Source organism: Hippocampus bargibanti, linkage group LG17, assembly GCF_051943395.1.
Source record: "Hippocampus bargibanti isolate YZ-2025 linkage group LG17, ASM5194339v1, whole genome shotgun sequence".
NCBI classification, from domain to species: domain Eukaryota; kingdom Metazoa; phylum Chordata; class Actinopteri; order Syngnathiformes; family Syngnathidae; genus Hippocampus; species Hippocampus bargibanti.
In genome coordinates, this window is record NC_142750.1 from 13,149,453 (window position 1) to 13,159,768 (window position 10,316).

The 10,316-nt window shown below is 42.7% G+C and overlaps 2 long non-coding RNA genes across 2 annotated transcripts; one reads left to right on the forward strand and one right to left on the reverse strand.

Annotated features, from left to right (window-relative positions):
• The first annotated feature begins 261 nt into the window (after positions 1-261).
• On the forward strand, positions 262-1,887 carry LOC148885847 (uncharacterized). The gene is made up of 3 exons (XR_016118143.1): positions 262-374; positions 504-606; positions 1,338-1,887. It is a non-coding gene; the product is annotated as an uncharacterized LOC148885847 (long non-coding RNA).
• A 2,111-nt stretch (positions 1,888-3,998) lies between these two features.
• LOC148885848 (uncharacterized) lies at positions 3,999-6,981 on the reverse strand. Its single transcript, XR_016118122.1, has 2 exons — positions 4,951-6,981; positions 3,999-4,333 (listed from the first exon to the last, which is right to left on the reverse strand). It is a non-coding gene; the product is annotated as an uncharacterized LOC148885848 (long non-coding RNA).
• Positions 6,982-10,316: the final 3,335 nt, after the last annotated feature.

Below are 10,316 nucleotides of genomic sequence, written 5' to 3' on the forward strand. Positions count from 1 at the left end.
TGTTAATGTCCAGGAGGATCACAGACATCCCTTGAGCAGCCAGCGCCCTCCCCAGCCTGAAGCCAAAGTATCCTCCACCTCCGGTCACCAGCACCGTCCAAGAAGACGAGCCCAACTGGTCCTTTTTGGATGGCTCATGTTCCGAGCTGGCAGAGCGGGAGGCCGTAGCCACGCTCGGCCGCTGCCGGATGGCCGGGGCTGCCCGGTTGACCCGGCATGGCTGGTTGTGAGGGGTGAGGGTGTGCGGGGGATGCGGGTTGGCTTGGAGGCGGCAAAGGGAGATACTGTGGCAGGGAAGCTGCTTCACCTGGCAGAGGGAGCCTCCACCCTTGCTCATGTTTGGACCGGACAGCGCCATTAATACCCTGGATGAGGTGGGAATTCATGAATCAGGGTTCAGATGTATTTGTCTTTTTCACTTGTTTTGCAGGAAGAAAAGTATTGAATCCAAACTTCGTGGACCATGACAAAATTTGACTAATATGATGATTACCATTTCACAGCTGGATGAAAAGGTTTCTTCAGCCCTCATCTGTACTTCTTTGAAGGTGTCAGACGTTTCGCTTCTTATCCAAGATGCTTCTTCAGCGAACTAAAGTCTTGCTGGTAGTTTCGACCCTATACATATATCCCTACTGTGCCGGACTTTGCTATGATTGGTCCTTGCTCTCAGGCTGGGGGGAGCAGAGGACTACTTCCTGCGGCTCCACTGATTACTTCTATTGTCCTGACTGATGACGGGCCTGATTGCCCTATTTGCTCTGGTATCACCTTTTTATCAACATCGCTGGGATAATACTAGTGGGCCTCAATCGGCAGTACATATGCACCTAAAAGCTAGAAACCACTCATTTGACGACAATGAGTTTAAAATCTTAGCGAAAGAACATAGATGGTTTGAAAGGGGAGTAAAAGAAGCGATTTTCATAAAACAGCAAAATCCTTCACTAAACCAACATGGTGGTGTGAGGTTCAATTTGGATCGTTCGTACAACAGACTGCTTAGGCAACATAGGCTTAGTTATGCTGATGAGGTGATATTTGGCATTCAAAATGAAAATATATTGTACTATTTTTTGTTACTTTACTGAGCTACGCGAGTCCGACAACCCGAATTATAAGTCTCATATTATATTAAAAAAACGGCAAAGATATCATTCAATTCAATGTGTGAGTCATATTTTTCCCAATTCTCAAAGAGTAAACATCGGCATTTCAAATGCACTAAAAATATGCATGAATGAACAGTGAATGTATCATTTTTATGTTGCCATGAAAAGTCCAAGAATCTACTTACAACTTGCTAATGCGGTGCTCCGGTCTCACCCATACTTCAGGACTTGCAGGTGACCTGAAAAAGATCCACACAGTCTTGTGCTGCAACCTGGAAGGCCCGCCCCGCCCCTCCGCCTGCACACTCTGCTACCGTAATGCAAGATCATTCCGTTCCTGTTGTGAAGAAAAGAGAATATGTGCAGTTTGTGGTCATTACTGTGAATGAGTTGAAGCACAACTAATTCAGCGTTCCCATCACATTTGGCACACACTCCCATTCAAATGAAAATGCATCTTTATAACGTTCGGATGTTTTACATAAAATCTCCAACCTCAAATTGGCTGCAGGGCATGAATAATGAGTTGTCATGCCTGCCAAATCCATAAGAATAGTGCAAATCATTTGTTCCAGCGATTGTGCTTTGACTTCACTCTATTGGTGCATGGAAGGTGTTCTGCCAAACTAACAAAAGGCGGATCTTTTGAGAAGCCTCAAAAGGTCAAACTGTTAAATGATGTAAATGTGACGTGGCAGCAGGTGGGCAGCAGCGGGGCTTTCTTCCAGTTTGCTTTGTTGTTCAAGAGAACAGAGCCATCATGCTTCATTTCGAAGACAGAAAACTCTATCTATCTATCTATCTATCTATCTATCTATCTATACAGTGAGACCTCAATTTACGAACTTAATTGGTTCCCAGACAGAGTGTGTAAGGCGAAAAGTGTGTATCTCAAAAATGAATTTCCCATAGGAAACCATTAAAATGGGAATAATCCGTTCCCGGGTTTCCATAAAATATACTTTTCAACTAAATAAGCCTATTAAAGAAATAAACTGTGCTGTAAAATAATTTATTTACCTTTTTGTTGGTCGTTGATGGCTTATGGAAGAAGAGTCACCTTCCATAGGGACTGTTGGTAATTTAACCTCTGGTGCTGTTCGGTCGTGTGCTTCCGCCGAAGATCACTCCGCCAGCCGTGGTGGGTGTGTATTATGAAAATAGTGCTTATTATAAGGTTTAATTTTCATAAATTTGACATTTGTAAGATGAAACTGTATATATATATATATATATATATATATATATATATATATATATATATATATATATATATATATATATATATATATATATATATATATATATATATATATATGTGTGTATATATACCCTGCAGTTCGGTATTGGACATTATCAGAATCAGACTCATCTTTATTGCCCAGTACTGTATGGAGAACACACAAGGAATTTGTCTCCGGTAGAACACGCTGCAATAGTATCATCATGAAAAAATTGCAAAGAGGCACAATACAGTTGTATTTGGGTTACTGTTTAAAGAGTTGATGGCTTGGGGGAAGAAGCTGTTTAAATGTCTGCAGTATTTGGTGCGCATTGATCGGTAGCGCCTACCTGACGGGAGTAGCTGGAAAAGGTGGTGAGCAGGGTGCGGAGGGTCCAGTAGGATTTTTCTGCACCCTTGTTTAGATGCATATATATATATATATATATATATACAGTAAAGTCTTGTTATATCGATATCGGTTATATTGATAGTACTGCTTATTACGATACTATTTCTATGAACGCAAGGAGAAAATTTACATGCCGCATATATCGATAGTCCGGTTATATCGATATTTTTTCCGACTCCCGAGAATATCGATATAACGAGACTTTACTATATATATATATATATATATATATATATATATATATATATATATATATATCTCACGGGCAAATGAGACACGACACAAGAAACTAAATATTGTTCAATAAAAACGAAATGAAACAATTATTACCTGCAACACAGTATGGCAGAAGGGATGGGTGAAGTCGCATGGGTTTCGTCTTGTGATTAACTGCGCAATAGAAAAGCACTATGAAGCTAAGTTCCACTCGACAAAACGTGAAGTAAATAATGACACAAAAAGTAATCTGGACTCGAAATGAATAAGGGAACTAATTAGATAACACTAGACAGTACAAAAGGGGAAACAAAATAAGATATTGTCATGAAAATGCGCGTTAATCAAGACCAACAGAAAATTGCGACTCACCCTGAATCTCCTCGAGATTGTTCTGGAAACTATGGGCGGGACATAGTGCCACACTGTGCGCCGTTGCGTCACTTCCTTCATAATTTAATAATCTAAGCGCACAACTCCGTTACATACACCCCCCTTAAATTATGCAGAAGTGAGGCAACATACACACGGAAGACAACAGAAAGACCAACAGGCACAATAGACAAGGTTATCGGGCAAGGATGTACAAGAATGCTGTCTAATTATGTCACTCATCTGACCAACTACGTCAGGTGACTGGAGTAAGGGATCTGTCGCCGGTGTGTCAGGGTCTGTGTGCTCGTCGGAGATGCACTGTACTGGGTCTGGGAAGGAACTCTGTCCCCACTAACATAAGTGGCCTCAGCTCGCACCTGCCCATTCCCCTCTGTACAAACTACATCACCCTGCATAGCACTACATAACTGTGACAGACTGGAGAAAGGTATCTGTTGCTGGTGTATCAGTTGTCTGTGCGCTCGTCGTAGATGCACTGCACTGGGTCTGGGAAGGAACTCTGTCCCCACTAACATAAGTGGCCTCAGCTTGAACCTGCCCATTCCCCTCTGTACAACCTACACCACTCTGGATTGCACTATACAACTGTTACACGGTTGGGAAGCCTCTACCTCTACCAACACACTCATTCAACGGTGTGCTACTTGTTACTTCTAAGGAGCTCATTCTTAGACTTAACACACAAAAACACGTACATGAAAAAAAGTACACCAATTGCAAAACAGCAGGTAGACAATTAACACTCTACATGTATTTCCAAAACGGGGGTCGACACACCGTCCACCGAGTGATGGGACTGCACAGCGTCTTCATTGTGCAGCATCGCGGTCCCGGTCCGAAGTGGAGAGTCACTTGTGAATCCGGGTCACGGCACCAATGTGACGGGTGTCACAACAGTGACTGTCTTCATCTCCACGATGCTGCCGTATTAATGAAGACGAGACGCGTGGATGTGTCTTTTTATTTCTTTTATTTCTGCAACACTGCAACACAGTATGGCAGAAGGGATGGGTGAAGTCGCATGGGTTTCGTCTTGTGATTAACCTGAATCTCCTCGAGATTGTTCTCAAATGCAAAACATTGTAGATAACAAAACAGAATTAACAACGTGTGATCGTATAGTGGTTATTTACAGAAAAAGAGAATACAACACAAGTTCACTGTTATTTACAAGATGTCCCTGAACGCATCATGGGCGGAGACTCAGCAGAACACGCGGTGCGCTTGTAATGGCTGGCGCACAGTTCAACCAGCCACGGACACTCACGGGCAAATGAGACACGACACAAGAAACTAAATATTGTTCAATAAAAACGAAATGAAACAATTATTACCTGCAACACAGTATGGCAGAAGGGATGGGTGAAGTCGCATGGGTTTCGTCTTGTGATTAACTGCGCAATAGAAAAGCACTATGAAGCTAAGTTCCACTCGACAAAACGTGAAGTAAATAATGACACAAAAAGTAATCTGGACTCGAAATGAATAAGGGAACTAATTAGATAACACTAGACAGTACAAAAGGGGAAACAAAATAAGATATTGTCATGAAAATGCGCGTTAATCAAGACCAACAGAAAATTGCGACTCACCCTGAATCTCCTCGAGATTGTTCTGGAAACTATGGGCGGGACATAGTGCCACACTGTGCGCCGTTGCGTCACTTCCTTCATAATTTAATAATCTAAGCGCACAACTCCGTTACATATATGTGACGGGTGTCACAACAGTGACTGTCTTCATCTCCACGATGCTGCTGTATTAATGTAAGACGAGACGCGTGGATGTGTCTTTTTATTTCTTTTATTTCTGCAACACAGTATGGCAGAAGGGATGGGTGAAGTCGCATGGGTTTCGTCTTGTGATTAACCTGAATCTCCTCGAGATTGTTCTCAAATGCAAAACATTGTAGATAACAAAACAGAATTAACAACGTGTGATCGTATAGTGGTTATTTACAGAAAAAGAGAATACAACACAAGTTCACTGTTATTTACAAGATGTCCCTGAACGCATCATGGGCGGAGACTCGGCAGAACACGCGGTGCGCTTGTAATGGCGCCACTCGCCACGGACACTCACGGGCAAATGAAACACGACACAAGAAACTAAATATTGTTCAATAAAAACGAAATGAAACAATTATTACCTGCAACACAGTATGGCAGAAGGGATGGGTGAAGTCGCATGGGTTTCGTCTTGTGATTAACTGCGATAGAAAAGCGCATATTCCTAAATTCCACTCGACAAAACGTGAAGTAAATAATGACACAAAAAGTAATCTGGACTCGAAATGAATAAGGGAACTAATTAGATAACACTAGACAGTACAAAAGGGGAAACAAAATAAGATATTGTCATGAAAATGCGCGTTAATCAAGACCAACAGAAAATTGCGACTCACCCTGAATCTCCTCGAGATTGTTCTGGAAACTATGGGCGGGACATAGTGCCACACTGTGTGCCGTTGCGTCACTTCCTTCATAATTTAATAATCTAAGCGCACAACTCCGTTACATACACCCCCCTTAAATTATGCAGAAGTGAGGCAACATACACACGGAAGACAACAGAAAGACCAACAGGCAAAATAGACAAGGTTATCGGGCAAGGATGTACAAAAATGCTGTCTAATTATGTCACTCATCTGACCAACTACGTCAGGTGACTGGAGTAAGGGATCTGTCGCCGGTGTGTCAGGGTCTGTGTGCTCGTCGGAGATGCACTGTACTGGGTCTGGGAAGGAACTCTGTCCCCACTAACATAAGTGGCCTCAGCTCGCACCTGCCCATTCCCCTCTGTACAAACTACATCACCCTGCATAGCACTACATAACTGTGACAGACTGGAGAAAGGTATCTGTTGCTGGTGTATCAGTTGTCTGTGCGCTCGTCGTAGATGCACTGCACTGGGTCTGGGAAGGAACTCTGTCCCCACTAACATAAGTGGCCTCAGCTTGAACCTGCCCATTCCCCTCTGTACAACCTACACCACTCTGGATTGCACTATACAACTGTTACACGGTTGGGAAGCCTCTACCTCTACCAACACACTCATTCAACGGTGTGCTACTTGTTACTTCTAAGGAGCTCATTCTTAGACTTAACACACAAAAACACGTACATGAAAAAAAGTACACCAATTGCAAAACAGCAGGTAGACAATTAACACGCTACATGTATTTCCAAAACGGGGGTCGACACACCGTCCACCGAGTGATGGGACTGCACAGCGTCTTCATTGTGCAGCATCGCGGTCCCGGTCCGAAGTGGAGAGTCACTTGTGAATCCGGGTCACGGCACCAATGTGACGGGTGTCACAACAGTGACTGTCTTCATCTCCACGATGCTGCTGTATTAATGTAAGACGAGACGCGTGGATGTGTCTTTTTATTTCTTTTATTTCTGCAACACAGTATGGCAGAAGGGATGGGTGAAGTCGCATGGGTTTCGTCTTGTGATTAACCTGAATCTCCTCGAGATTGTTCTCAAATGCAAAACATTGTAGATAACAAAACAGAATTAACAACGTGTGATCGTATAGTGGTTATTTACAGAAAAAGAGAATACAACACAAGTTCACTGTTATTTACAAGATGTCCCTGAACGCATCATGGGCGGAGACTCGGCAGAACACGCGGTGCGCTATTAGATATATATATATATATATATATATATATATATATATATATATATATGCGATTGGCTGGCAACCAATTCAGGGTGTCCCCCGCCTCGTGCCGAAGACAGCTGAGATAGGCTCCAGCAACCCCCGCGACCCTAATGAGGAATAAGCGGTATGGAAAATGAGATGATATATAATGTATAATGTCCAGATAATGTCCAACACCGAACTGCAGGGGGCGCCACAATGACGACGAGACATAAACTTATCAGGTCCACCAGAGCGGGTTAGGTTCCAAGTTCCATTACAGTAGTGGTTCAAAAAATGCTTTAAGAATTAAATATGGATTTAGTTACGGTCAACCAGGAATAGATGAATTCACTACAGATTGTTTTTGAAGGGAAACGTTTCTAAACAATTGAAGCAACCTTCAAAGTGATGTGATGACAGCAGAAATCTGAGCTTTATCTCTGACTTGTGCGAATAGATTTTGAATGTGTAAATCAGCATTCAGTGTGGGTTCATGGAAAGTGACAGCTGTGATGATGTCAAGCAGGACTGATGGCAGCGGCAAGGGCAGACGGAGGAGAAACTGTGACAGATAAATTGTCAAGAAAAGCTGTCTACCCCCACCCCTCACCCAAAAAAACACGTCTGTCTGCACACAGCCCACCTGCATATGTGAATGACAAGGTCTCAGCTCCAGGTGGGCGAGAAGAAAGTTTCGAGAAGTTCCACTGACACCACTATTTCCTCAAAACTGTCAGAAAAGCGGCACCATATAAGATCTGATTAGTGAACACATTGAAAAGTTTGTTCTTTATCTCTTTATTTTTTTCTGATAAGGTGATTTTTCATCTCTTTAAAAAATTTAGATCATCAAACCACTTTTAATATCTCACAATGACAGCCCAAAGTGAAAGCCAAGTCGAATATAAAAACTTTGCTTTGGTGCCATCTTGTGACATATTGGTTCCATGGACACGTGTTGAAGTGAGGGGGGAGCTTCATTCAGTCAATATCATTTTCTAATAGAAAGCGTTTTGTTGCTTTTTTTAAATCAAATTCACTGTTCGCTATATTCTAAAAGCTTTGAAGTGAGGCTTGGCCCCAGTCACTGTCCTTGGTCATGCCATTTGGGCCCTGTTCGTAGAATTGTTTTTCTGTGTCTTATGGGTGGCAGATAAAAATTATTCAGAGATTCATTCAATCACATTGTCAGCAGTCTTGGAGTTGTCGCGCATTGATGTTGGGGAAATGATTTTCAATTCACCTTTAACATTCAGAAGACATTCATCAAGGAGGAGACTGTGCTGATCGGTTTGCACCTTTTCGGCAGCATGAATATGGCAGCACTGTTTTTGAATGGGAGGAATTTCGGTGCCATTTGACTGTCATCGTTGGACAGCTTTGGGGCAATTTGCCTTTTTTTTGCGCCTGTAATGGGCAGCATCTTCACACCCCCACTTGGTTCAGCGGTAAAGTCGGTGCTGTTGGACAGTCTGCGGATGGATGGATGGCTTGAGGAGCCCGCGATGAGAACAAAGGAGCATCAGCGCAGAGCGCCGATGCGTATGTGGAACTGTCGCGGCTTGGAATTAAAGCGGATTTACGTGGGACAGGAGATGTGAGACAATTTTTTTTTGTCAATGGATGCTACAGCTGAGTGTTTGCTTTCAACATTTAGCGTGTAGCAGATGTGCACATTTCACCATGACGTCCCTGATCCACTGGCGAAAAGGACCCTTTGATTCGCTCCTCTTTCATCCAGAACTGCCTCATGTCACAAATTTCCCCATTGTGGGACGAATAAAGGTTTTCTGATTCTGAAATAGGGTACAGCAAGTGCTGAAGAATGTGTCTTTGCATTGACATATTTGTTATTTATTTATTTTTGTTCTTTTAACTTCAAAATGGCGCCGCAAGAGTGGCTGCCTTTCCAGCAGCTCCTGTATTTTGTGTTTCTACTTCTTTCTTTCCTTTCTTGCTGCTGTGAAATGTAAATTTCACACTGCGAGACGAATAAAGGTACGTACATCCAATCCAATTCTGGTTCAAATGTCAGCTCTAGCAAGCTTTGAAGGCTCTAAATTGTCCACCCATGTACAATTTAGAGCCTCGAAGAGCCTTTAGAGCAGTGGTTTTTAAACTGGGTTCAATCGAACCCTAGGGGTTCAGTGAGTTGGTCTCATGGGGTTTGGTGGATCCTCCGCCGCAGAGGTCCACCCCTCAGACTCGTATGCAGTTAGTGGTGCACAGTCATTGAAAGAAGGGTTCGGTGAATGAGCATATGAAACTGGTGGGGTTTGGTGCCTCCAAAAAGATTAAAAACCACCGCTTTAGAGCCCATCATACGATAGTACTGTAAATAACATTTTTGTTGTCAGAAAACATGAATACAATGTCATTTTACATCACGTTCCTCATTGACTGTGGAATATTTAAAACACGGAAATTAGATTTTATGGGTTCATAGAATGATGGTTGACGTTTCAACGGAGGCATTATGAAATAATTACAATGCTAACGCTCAAAGGACCAAGTACTTTTCAAACAATCTGTCAAACCAAGATGGAAAGAAAAGCTCTTTCTTGACAAAAGTCCACATTACCATCTGTGTGTGAGTGTGTGAATGTACTAGCAGCGGCATACAGTGTTCTCTCATGTATCCCTTCCCAAGCGGCTGATCTAAAATAACTTGGGAGACTGATCAGAAAAGACATTCATACCCTGATGGAAATAGACACTGGGGGTGGGGGGGCTGAGCAGAAATAAACACCGTCCGGTCAGGCGGGATGGTCTGCAGGCCCATGAGACTGTCCACGCCTCCTCGAGTTCCTTATGCTACAACACACACACAGACGCACACACACACACACACACACACACATACCACACGGAGTGTCTCAAATGTAAAATGGAATCACTAGAACAGGTGGATTCTCCAAGGTCTTGTCCGTGGGTCGTTTGACGACATTTTCTTTTGCCCTCTTCATGGTGACCTCATTTTATTTTGATCACTGTTTACCAGTTTCTTCTTCATGTCATTTGTGAATGTTCAAATGTGGCCAGATGGATTCTCTTAGGATTTCACTGTGTGTAAAAATAAAAACAAAATAAACAAGACATTTAATAAATAACAAATAAAACATTAATTGTTGGCATCCTCTGCTTCTTCTTTGTATTGACGGCAGTGTGGACGTCCTTGAGCTCCATGCTGCCCCCCTAGGTCAGCCCGGGTACTACACAAGCCATCTGGTTTGGGGGAGGAGAGTCGAAAATGTCAAATGCACCACACATTCTGAAGTTACTTTCAAAAACGGATGATTATCTT